General features: G+C 46.0%; 1 long non-coding RNA gene across 1 annotated transcript; it reads left to right on the forward strand.

Moving 5' to 3' along the window:
- Positions 1 to 1,620: 1,620 nt before the first annotated feature.
- LOC120845336 lies at positions 1,621 to 11,073 on the forward strand. The gene is made up of 3 exons (XR_005716624.1): positions 1,621 to 1,655; positions 4,017 to 4,093; positions 11,036 to 11,073. It is a non-coding gene; the product is annotated as an uncharacterized LOC120845336 (long non-coding RNA).
- Positions 11,074 to 12,213: the final 1,140 nt, after the last annotated feature.

Consider the following 12,213-nt stretch of genomic DNA (forward strand, 5'->3'; position numbering starts at 1 on the left):
TTCACATGCTCCAACAACCGCGCGATTTCTGTCGGAGCGGCTGGCGCTTCGGACACGGACGCGACGCGTTTCACTTTGTCTAAAATACAACAAAAACGTCATAATAAGCATACATGTTTTAGGAATGCAATATGTAACCAGAAATTTATAATAACGAAGCATTAAATCAGAAGCTTTTATGTGCCTACATTTATTTTCGCGGATGAAAGCTCGCTAATGAACGGCTGATTGACGAGAAAGCGATCGCACCGGCTCTGCGGCAAAATACCAACTTGGTGGAAACCAGTTGCAGAGCCGCTGCGACAATGCGACTGCGATTTTAATCGCACATATACTAGAAATCGCACCGATTTCGGGCGAGAATCAGAGCATGTGAAAGAGCCTTCGCATATCTACTGTCTACTTTTTTTCCCCCCGACCTTCATACGTTTCAGGGTAAAATACGTCAGCGCTATGGAATCCAGAACTTGTAAAAGTTCAAAATTAGCATATTTCAGAGCAAAGTACTGCTTACCTTTTTAACAGCAGGTCGAAGTGCGTAGCATGGCGTGACGATACGCATCTTGGGCGCCGCCATGCACATCGCAGCCGACGGAGCGACGGAGTATCCGGAAACCCCTCGCGGCGAAAAGTCGAGACCGCGAAACCGAAACCAGAAAATGTATTTCCTAAGATACGTTAAACATTTTGCATGAGTATTGCTTTGGGTCCCAAAAACACTATTTTTATATTGAATGTGTCCTAAAAATACACAAAACATTTTTTAAAGTACCTAAAAGGGTTAATAAAAATAAAAACGAAAGGAAAACTTTAGTGTTGCTAGAAGTGCTACGAATCGTCGGCGGCGTCTGTGCACACTGGGCAATTTGCCCCGCCAGCGAGCTGCTGAGCGCGAAGCAAAAAACGGTCGTGGGAGAAAAGGTAAGTATTAAGGATATTTCTTTGTTTCTTTTTGTGCTTGCTGCATTACCATGTGGGGATTTCGCATTATTAGGTCTGCTGAGACACTTGTAGCTTTATTTTCAGTGAACGATTCGAGCCTGAATGTATAGCTTTACAGAAGAAAAATTTCCGGGCGGCTATCAGTTCGAAAGTCTTTGTTACCCAGCATTGCTAGCCGGCAAGCATATTCTAGAGTTGTCATTTGGACACCAGTTTGAGTTGTCTTCACCACTTGTGGGGTCTCTCTGTAATAATCGCCGGGCGATCGGCATGTGCTTCGCTCGTCTCCCAGGGAGTGACACAATACAACGAGAAGATTGCGAATCGGTTTACTATACTTCCCAGTTGTCCGTCTTCGAGAGCCGGCACTGCGGCCCGCCGAGCCGGGTTGTCGCCCGTCATTCAGAGCTCGCAGTCGCTGTCCGTGTCCACGCCTGCGGATCGTCCTCCCCACGCCAGCGCTGCGTAGGCAAGCTGTTCCGGGCTATCGGAGCCGGAGTCTCGCTGCGGAACCACTCCGGGATCGTCATGGCCTAGGTCGGTGTGGCCAGGACTCGCCGTTTCCGCCGGTCCTGATCTGAACCTCGCTGGCGGAACGCTCCAGGAGTCGCCATGAGCCAGACCAGCCAGAACGGCTCCATCGTTCCTGCGCGGCCCCAGCCTGGTGCGGCACGCTCTTCCTGTTTCCTCGCGCTCGCCCCCGGCTAGAAAATGTAAGTAATTAGAAACATACTCTGCGTGCTAGAGAACAGTATGCACGTTACAATGGCTGTACCGTGATATGCAAGCCTGGTGTGAAAAGGCGACAGGCAACAAGGTGCACATTTGAGAAGGATATTTACGCTTCACTTGAGCTTTTTCTAAAGAAAAACTTGCGCATCCTGTTTTCTGCATGCCGTCACATTTGTTACCAGATTCAGCGTTAAATTTTGTTGCCGAAACAAACAAAGCTTTATGTGCTGGGAAAATTTACTATTTGAGAACTCGCAGGTTTGGAAGGTTTCGGTTACGACCACGCGTGTGCCGAACGGCTATGCGCACATACAACTACGACTGCCGGGACGGGCCTTTCGCTTCTTGAAGGCCTGATCGCCTGATTCTGGACGTCACAGCGAAGCAACAATCGGCCCAATTGTTCCTATTGTATTTCCCTATGTGGTGTCTATAGTCTGTTGCAACCTAAGAACGAAGGGCGAGGGTAAGACGGGCCGGGGAGGAGGAAGCAGGCGGAACGCTAAAGAGAGAAGGAGGTTTTCCCCTCTTCTCCAGCGTTCCGTCTGCTTCCTCCTCCCCGACCCGTCTTACCCTCGCCCTTCGTTCTTAGGTTGCAACGGACTATAGTGACTCGTAGAACAACTTGTATAAAATTGTTATTTTTCTGAGTAGTCTGCAAAACAAGTTCGTCAGACCACTTTCCAAGCCTGCACATCTATTTTCGTTCACTTCAACAGCAGCAATTACTGTAGAATTTACTTACCTGATGCATCACACTGCAGTGATCCACTTCTGTTGCCGTGTCACTTCCGAAGATCTCGAGGGGAAGCGGTATAGTTTGACGCTTGAGTCGCCTTCGTGACTGTGACAGTCTTTCACGCAGCAGTAGCGACATTTATTTTTTGGGGGAACCCTATCGAACCCCAGCGGGTTCCCGTGGCATCTCACCTACTCCTATAGGAGTAGGCAAGATGCTACAGAAACCCGCTGGGCTCATGGAGACGTGAAGCCGGGACTTACTTTTAAGAAGAACGGTTCCCAAAAAGGCTGACGCCGATCCAAAATGCCACATTCACACTTGGTTTCTAAATGCACCCACCTGCAGTCCTTGCGATCCGGGCTGTCCTGGCCTACCCAGTCTTTAATTTTGCAGCCGCTAGGTGGCGCAATACGTAGTGACAAATTGCATTGCCGGTTAATATTTGGGTCACTTGAAGTGAGGGGAGTGGAATGGGGGGGAGAGATTTGTATTATCGAGATTCTGCTGAGTCGTTGCCCAAGACGCCTCCGACTGTACGTTGCAAATCTTAATTTGTTTTTCATCTGTATAAAAGCAGATATTAATTTACTGACAGGATGACAGTGCTGGTGGGCCCAAATCTAATTATGTATTTGCAATCTGAACTGCTGATAATGTAGTTGCAGGTAGTGACAATCTCAATTTAGTGGAGCAAGTCAATTGATTGTTCAGGAGAGGCTCTGCCCAGTACTGTTATTCACATGCTTCAGGCCCTTCTACCTTTAAGAAAATAGTGTTTCACCCTCTTTGCACACAGGAGCAGAGGGATCAAAAGTCGCTTTTTTAAGGGCAGGACAACACTGTCAAACTACTATAGCCAGACTTTTAACTCAACAAAGGTTGATGACAGAACAGGAAGACATCATTTCATGACTTTTTTATGCAGCGTAGCATGATACAGTCATTGCTTACCTGACAGGCGAGTAGTTGTAATAACGAGAGTTGGTAAGGTTGCCAGTATCTTACATGAATAAATACTATCTTAAAGGCGCGATTTCAAAAGGTTGTGTTCACTTATTTAGTGCATAAAGCAGCCTGGCTGTGGCAACATCATAAGCAACAATACCACCTTAATGGTAGTGACCACAGCCCTTGTGTCACCTTACTAAAAGTACCGCAAGAAAGAGCTGACGTTACCTCTACAGGTTGGCATCGTCATAAATCAAGTTAAAGCGATTTGCTAATGGTCTGAAAATCCTAAAACAAGTGAAAGTGATTTACCTGTGGAGTGAAATTACGAAACATTTTGAGGGCATGCATTGCTGAAATCTCACCTTATTAGCAACTGTAGCATACATTTTGTTTGGGAATATGCATGCTTCCTGCTATTACTACAACAAAGAAATGGGGTTCAATGTTTTGACTAACATAGCTCCTGAGCATAGGGCTAGATTGACGTTGTGAAGGAATATTGTGCTTTATTTATACTGCATTGCACGTCATTTTGAATATGTTGTGCGGCTGTCTTTTTCTTTATTACAGCTACAGTATGTCCTAGCGGATAAACAAATCAAGATTTTGATGTTAACTCGTCGCTCTAACCTTTAATTTGCTATCCTAGGTGCTGCAGTGGCTGCTCCACTTGGTGAGGCTGTGGCCTCCTGTTGGCCACCTCTCTTTGCTGTCCAAGATGGTGAGGTACGTATCTGGGCCTACAAGACATTTTGTCTATTGTTTTCACTTCATTGACTTGTTCAGGACAACAGACTAATGGCAGAAAAAACAAGGACACAAACAGGCAGGCACACAAAAAGGCAAACACAGGTACTGACTTAAAGGTGCACTAAAGATGTTTCTCAGATTGTCTGTTCTTGGTGATAACTCATTCGACAGGCTCTAAGCATCCTAAATATCCAAAAAATTATGCTCGTTCCATTCCTATTTTCCTTCTAAAAATAAAAATAAAAGAACATACTTAAGTCTTGCCATAGGATGAGCAGGTGAACTATCTTTGAAAAAGTGTACATGCGGATGACAGTGACATCAGTGCTATCTGATAGTTGTGTCCCACAAATTACAGTTTAGCAGTGCCAATAATACCTATCCCGAGGTTAGCTGATACATCAACCGTGGCAATATTTGATTTACTTTATGTCCTTCCTTCATGTTAGTCAGATCAAAACCTAGGTTGCACTGTTCTAACTTTTTCTCATCTCACTGAGGTATATCATAAAGAGCAGGGGAGACAATGGCCAAACCTGTCAGATATCTTTTTATTGCTGCTGGTCTTGTAGTTTCGGCTTCCCATGTTATAATCACCCCTATTCTCCGTATAAACCCATTCTAGAAACTTAACCGTGGTTTCCTCTAGCCCATATCCCTTCAATTGGTTCCAGAGTTTTTCCTGATTCACATTGTCATATGCCCCTTTGATGTTTAAAAATGCTACCCATAATGGCCTTTGACTTGTCATTGCTATCTCTATGCACTGAGTGATTATGAATACATTTTCATCCAGTCGTCTACCTTTCCTGAAACCATTTAAGCTCCCCCAGAATCTGTTTTCTCTTTGCCCATTCTTCCATTCTTCTTTTTACAATTTGCATAGCTAATCTGTATATTTCTGAAGTTACTGTGATTGGTCGGTATGATTTGACACTGTATTTTTCTCCCTTGCCCTTATATAATAATCTCATCCTGCTCAATTTCCAGTCCACTGGGTACCTCCCTCCCATAAGTATCTGGTCAATCACCTGCCTTAGTTTCAATTTGCTTGTTTTGCCTAGAACTTTTATCAATCTCATTGGTATGCCGTCTGGACCTGTTTCAGTGCCAGCCAGAACCTTTCCTTCTACTTTTTTCCCATTCCTCTGTGGTCCTTTCCTCTTCCTCACCATGATCCTCCGCGTGTGTTGTGTAGACGCTACCATTCCCTACGACCTGATTTGATTCTAACTCCGAAAATACTGCTTCGATTGTAAGTCTAATGTATTCTCCTGCCTCATCCCCTTCCTGTGTTGTTAGTGCCTGCTGGTACGCCTCGGTCATTTTCCCCTGTGCACTGATGTGTTCCCAGAATCTTTTTGCCGCATTCCTATCCTTTTGGCTTATCTCTATCATCCACTGGACCCCTGCTCTCCCAATTTTGGCCTGTATTAATGCTAATGTCTCCTGCTTTCTTTCCTGAAATTCCTCCCATTTTGTCGCTACTTCGGCTAGTGTGGCCCCCTTTTTCTTTGCCCATCTGTGTTCTTTAGATGCCGCTTGGCGTCTCGATATTGCTGCCTTAACCTCTTTATCCCACCACCTTTTGGGCTTGCGTTTTAGTTTTCTTCACCCTTGTTTGATTCAATATTTCTCTAACTCTCTTTTGAAAACACTTAGTCTTCATATGTCCATTCTCTTCCCGGTTGCTTGGATACAATGTTCTCGATCTGCTTAGACGCCTCTTGTAACTGTTTAACATTTAAGTTATTCCTACCCTCTTGTTTTTGATTTTGCATTTCTGGTTTTATTGTGCCAAATCTGATTTTGATTCTCTTATGATCGCTCCCCAGACCTTAGACCTACATACCTCCTAATCTGTTGTATATTTTATGCGACATTAAACAGTAGTCAATAGTCGAGTGCGAGTTCTTTCTTTCCCATGCTATTTTTCCATCACATTTCACCTGAGCGTTAACCCATTAACATTAACCCATTAACCTTTGCAGAACGCCTCTAACATCCTCCCTGTTGTATCTGTATGTCCATCAAAGTCTTCCAAATATGCCTTCACGTCCCCCAAGATAAATATTTCCTTGCTAGTGCCAATTTCCCTAACGTCTCCTGATATACACCAACTCAACTCTCCTACGTCACGCCGCGGTGGTGGCGCGCCGGACGCACGTCCGGTCTGTGGCGGTGGGCAGAAGTCGCCGTGCCAGACATGCATTCCTGTGTTCCCTTGGAAGAAACGAGACAAAAAACCTGCTTTCTCGTCAAAATGCTGCGACGGGGGTTGTACCAAGAGAGTCTGGAAAGGTTTGAAGATCAGTTTTCATGTGTTTTTGCACCCTCCGTTCGTCCGAGAACGTGGGTAGTAGCCGTGAAAAGGGCAAACCAGACGCTGTCGAACTACGATTGCGTGCGCGGGCAACACTTTGTGATCGCCAGATGTATTTGCTTTGTTCCAACATAAACGAGAGAAAACCGCCAAGTTGTCCGAACCACCCACGGGTTCAGTGCGTCTTCAAATTCACACGGCCGCCTGATCGTTCGAACTTTCGTCAGCTCTTTCAAACGTCTGCTTTTTGTCGTCTGCTCGTTCAAACAAAAGCGGCCCGTAGACCAAACTTTGACCCGGTGATTGCAATAAGAAGTAATTGCAGGCCTCAAAAGACTTAAGTAGGCTCGGTGTAAAAAGTAGATACAAGATGTTGATCATTGGTACCGGTGGTCATCACCGACTTGTTACGCTTGGTCTGTTCCCGCTTCCGATTTTCAGTATCGACGTCGATCATCGCCGCTACCTTCTACACTTTTGCAACACGAGTGACGTCGCTACCGAAAATAGCTGGAAGAATCTCATCATGGTTTTGGCGTCCATTCTGCGGCGTTCATACGAATGATTCGCCGCACGTCAAATTATTTACGGAAAGTTTAGCGGCGTAACGAGCCTTGATAATTTCGCTTAAGCGATTAAAGTGGTAAGACATTGCGATGAGGACGTAGAATCGACAATTCCAACGTGAAAAAGAGTAGGCAGACTCACACAGACGCCGACAACGTGACATTCGAGTGGTTTGTTGACGCGGGACGCGGTGCTTCTTGCCCGTACCCCATTACGCATGTGTTCGAACTGTCGTCTGCTCTTTCAAACTTGGCTGCTTTTTGTCGTCAGCTCGTTCAAACGACAGCGGCCCGGAAACCAAACGTTGACCCGGTAATTGCGATAAGAACTAAGTGCAGGCCTCAAAACACTTTTGAAGGTTGGTTGGGGTAAGTAGGCTAAGTGTAAACAGATACAAGAAGATGTTTATCGTTATTGTTACCAGTGGCCATCACCGACTTGTAATGCCCGATTCTACTTGCGGTTTTCAGTATCGACGTCCACCATCTCAGCTACGGTCCACTCTTTTGCAGTCTGAGCAACGTCGCGTCTGAAAACAGCGAGCAGAATCTCATCGTGGGAGTCAGGCTTTAGCGCCCATTCTGCGGCGTCTACGTGAAATGAATCGGCGCACGTCACATTATTCACGCAAAGTTTTGCCTTGTTAGTTTCGCTGAAGCCGCTCAAATAGTCAGACATTGTTAGGAGGACGTAGCATCAACAATTCCAACGCGAAAAAGAGCACGGGGACTCCCACCGACGCCGACAACAACGCAATTCAATGGTTTGTTTATGGGCGACGGCCGGCTTCTTGCCCACCGTCCATCGCGCATGCGCGGCGCCGGTGGCGTCCGCTAGGGGTGCTCCGGTTTGTTTGTAAACATGAGTTGGTGTATACATGTCAAGTGTTCTGCATTTTTCTCCCCTGCATCACCGCCTGTTTTTAGATAAACAAAACCCAGGGTTGTGTCCAAACGCCCAATATTGCCTTACTCACATGCGTTCCCTGCAGCCCTCTCATTCCCTTTCCCATTCCTGAACCTTAACTAACACCCCTAATCCCCCTCCCTTGTGTTCCCCATTGGCCCGGTTGCATCCCATCCAATGATATCCTGGTATGTATGGTGGTTCTTCCATATCCTTCAGATATGTTTCTGCTAATCCATACACTGCAAAGTTGTCGCTTTCTAATCGCTCCTCAATCTCCTCCCACTTTATTCTGTTCCTGCCCTCCTGCGTGTTTATGAACGCTGTTTCTTTTTCCTAGTCCTGCAAGGCTTCCTCTCACCCTCCCAAACCCTCCCCCCTGTATCTACATTTTGGCCCTCATTTACACCGGCGCCCTCAGGGCTCCGGGGCTCCGCAAAAAATGTATGATGTGGCATCCAATCCTATCGCCTACCGTGCTCCCAGTGGTTCCACTGTAGTGGATGCCCATTGTAAAAGGGTCGGAGCGAGCTTCGTGCACCGCCCTGTTTACTTTCATTACTCCATACTCAAATCGTCGGCTCAACCCCCTTATCACCCGGTTAGCTTCCACCACCCGCTTCTCTATCTGCAAAGACTGTCCCCAGACCTCTGGGACGGTGCATATTTGCACATGCACAGTCTCAGAGACGTCCCTCAGCTTACGTAACCCCAACTCTGTCTGCCTGGCGAGGTTCTGGCTCCGTCCCTTTAACACATCATTTAGTCCTGCGTGTACAAACACTAGGTTCTCTCCTTCCCTGTTTCTCCACACCTCCACCTTCGCTTTGGCCATAGCATCCACCATGCACTTTCCTGACTAAGCCATATGGTTACCCTCCCATCCCCTTTCACCCTGTCCAGCAGCCCCTCCTTAACCCTTGTTATGTTTGAGTCTTTTACCACCAGCACCCTCTTAACCCCCGACTGCCTGTCTTCACCCCCTCCAGCTCTCTGTGCTTTTTGTGCCTCAAGTTCTGCTGCCTTTCTCAAGCCCTGCTGTACTGCAGTACTATACAGCTGTGCAGGCTCCTTTCCTACAGAGTCAATCACCTCGTCACTATTTAACTGGCCCCCTTTGTCTGCCCCCCCTCCCCCCTCGCCGTCTTCTCTGCCACCTCACCCTTTTTCTTATTAACTACTCCTGTCAGTTGCTGCACCATCTCCTCATACTTCTTCTTATGCTCTTCCAACTCCGCCTTCCACTCTTCCCCTAAGCTCCCCTACCTGTCGCTCAACCTCGGCTCTCTGTTCCTGTTATCGTCTCAGCTCTCCCGCCACGGTCCCTACCTTACTTTCCCATTCCCTGGTCATCTCCACCACATCCGCTTCGGCCCTCTTATTCATATCTCCGACCTGCGCCTCGAGCTGAACCCGCTTCTCCCGCTCTACCCGTATCTCCCACTTCGACTCCTGAACCGTATCCGCCCATTCCCTTCCTATTCTCCCAAAACCAAGTTCTACCTTCTCGCAACTCCAACAGGTAAAGTTGCTCTCTTCGGCTTCTGCTACAGTTTTGAGCTCCAACTCCATCATGCAGCACCAACGGCCACACTCTTCAGATTCTACATCGGGTCCCCCTTTTACATTAGCCTGCGCATTTTTCTTCCTTCGCATATTCACCATTGCCTACGGAAACACAGCGCGACCCCACGAAAAATATCGCACCAAAACCAAAAAAGCCTATGTAACGTCTCTGTCCACAAAACCAACTAGCCCGCCAAAAGTTTCAAACGTACAGGTGGTTTGGTCTTGTGACCCTACCTAAAAAGCCTGCTGTAACTGAACTATCCTATCGCTACTTTAAAAACTGCTTTCTGCTACCTCATAAAACCACCAGAGTTAGAGCAAAAATGCTTTACAGCAGGGTGGTAAACCTGGAGGATCAACCCCAATGGGGTGTGCCCGCGCAACACCACCAATGAAGCAGATCCAACAAGCAAGCCTATCCTATTGCTACTTTAAAAAGTGCTTTCTAGTACCCATAAACACACTCGCAACTAAACTAAATACACCAAATATTGCTTAGCTTCGCAGGAGCTCTGGAAAACACGTCCTCTTTGTCAGCTGATAAGCAGCTGACTGGTGAGACATATTGATGCCTATTTCGGAACACAGAAAGGGAAGGTAGTGAGCTTTGGTAATAGCACACTCATTCGTGTTTTCTTTTTCATGTCTTGTCATAAAGTGGAGCCAAAGGTTTTTTGTGTTTTTTTTTTCACATTGCTCGGCTGCCCGAGGTTGCAAATATTTGTACAAAACATGGGAGTGCACAGCAGTATACTTCCTTCATACTTGGCGATGTCGAATTTAAAAATTGTCAAATGGTTCATTAAAGTCAAGCTTTCATGAAACAATTTTTTTATATCATGATTAGTATTTGATGTGTACAGCAGTAATGGACCTCCTTTCTTAATGCATATTCCAAAGCTGAAATTACTTCTCTTAAAGGGGCGCTCGGGAGCTTTCTAAGACGGCCTATTTATGGCCGTAACACATTCTATGTGGTCTAAGCATCCCAAATATTTAAGTTTAAATCATGTGCAGCTTAGTTCACTAATAAAAATGTGATAAAAGATAGTGAATCTCAGACATACAAATGGCGGCACTGAGTCCGGCCGAATGTAGGTGAGGAACGAACGGGGCTCATCAGACAATCACAAGCGATAGCTTCACGTCCGGACAAGCAGCCAACCAGCCCTGCTCGTCTGCACAAGAGGCCCTCGCTTGCAATCGACTGACAAGTGTCTTTCGCCGTTCCACCCTATTCGCCTTGATTCGGTTCAACCGCATTCGCTATCTTTGATCACATTTTTTAATAGTGAAATAGGCCACACATGATTGTAAGTTTTGGACTTGTGGGATGTTAGAGCACATAGGTTGAGTTAGGAACATAAATAGGCCATCCTGGAATACTGGAGAGTGCCCCTTTAATTTATTTCATTTTTTTATATATATCTACAGTTCAGCATTTCAGTGAAACAAAGCAGGAACATGATTGCAGACGAAAGTGGAGAGTCCATTTGTGTTGCCTGTATTTCTCCACTTTTTGTGCATTTTCTTGACAGCGTTACTCACTGCAGATTCATCTTGGACCTGGCATCAAAATGCGAGAGGCAGCATTTACACACGCTGTGGAAAAGGCTGCCACTCCTGGCCGCTCTCTCAGAATGGTCAGCCAATCACTGTGGGAGCCTGCGGAGCTCTTGGACAAGGGTGTGTCAGGGCAAGCCTGCAGGCGTCTCCTCCAGGAGGGTGTGGTGGGAAAACAGCCCCTACCACACCAGGTGGGTATTTCTGATCAACCTGGAGGGGCACAGCACCTGTTGTGGCTGCTGTGCTTAGCTCTGAACAAAGAAAAAAAAATTTGGTTATGGGAATATTTATACAGCGTGTAGTTGGTCTGCCATTAAAGTTGCGACGAGTCATATGCTGTAGATGAGCAGCGTGTGACTCGTCGCAACTTTAATGGCACACATAATGTTTGTATAATGTGAGTAATGTTTGTATAATGTGAGTTTACTATGATTTGAGATTTTTATGAACCTATTGTTGATTTTGCCTTGTGCAGCACACATGTACAGTGAGAGGCACTAAGAGGTCAGACAAGGTGAATGTGGACAGAGAAGGAGAAAGCCACTTGGGGTGCAGCGCTTTCTTTGCTCACTGGGAGCGAGGCCACGATGTTCGATCTGCAGTCAAACCTGATATTATCGAACCCGGTTAATTTAAGGGCACATGGTGAGGTAAAATTGAAAAAAAAAAATCGATTTTAGTTTTTTTTGCAATTTGAAAAGTTTAGCTCTTTCTGCACATTTTCCATTGTCCCAGTGTTTTTGGAAAGCAGGCTGAAAATCACTTCTTCCGAAAGCAAGTAGCAGATGACTACGCCTCCTTTTGGGATACACTCCCTGTTTATCGATGAATTCTCCAACAAAACAAAATCAACACAAGACCTAAAAGCTTGTCCAGTAACAGATAATCTAAAAAAATTATTTTGAAACTATTGCATAGCTTTTTTTCAACCAAGACAATCACGAGACGCTGTGCACTTTTTTCCCAGGTGTGTAACGTGTGTACATTCAAGTGTTTGTGTTTTCATAACGACAAAATGGCGCCATTGAATGCTGTTCCTTTATTCAATGGTGGCAGCATTGCACAAGCCAATGTTTTGAAGTTTTGTGGATGGAACCCTGTTTGGAAAGCCATCAAGTGGCTGAGGGAAGTTGACATCACTCTAATATACTTTACGGACAAAGCG

The sequence above is a fragment of the Ixodes scapularis genome, unplaced genomic scaffold (assembly GCF_016920785.2).
Source record: "Ixodes scapularis isolate PalLabHiFi unplaced genomic scaffold, ASM1692078v2 PGA_scaffold0__279_contigs__length_252992795, whole genome shotgun sequence".
NCBI lineage: Eukaryota > Metazoa > Arthropoda > Arachnida > Ixodida > Ixodidae > Ixodes > Ixodes scapularis.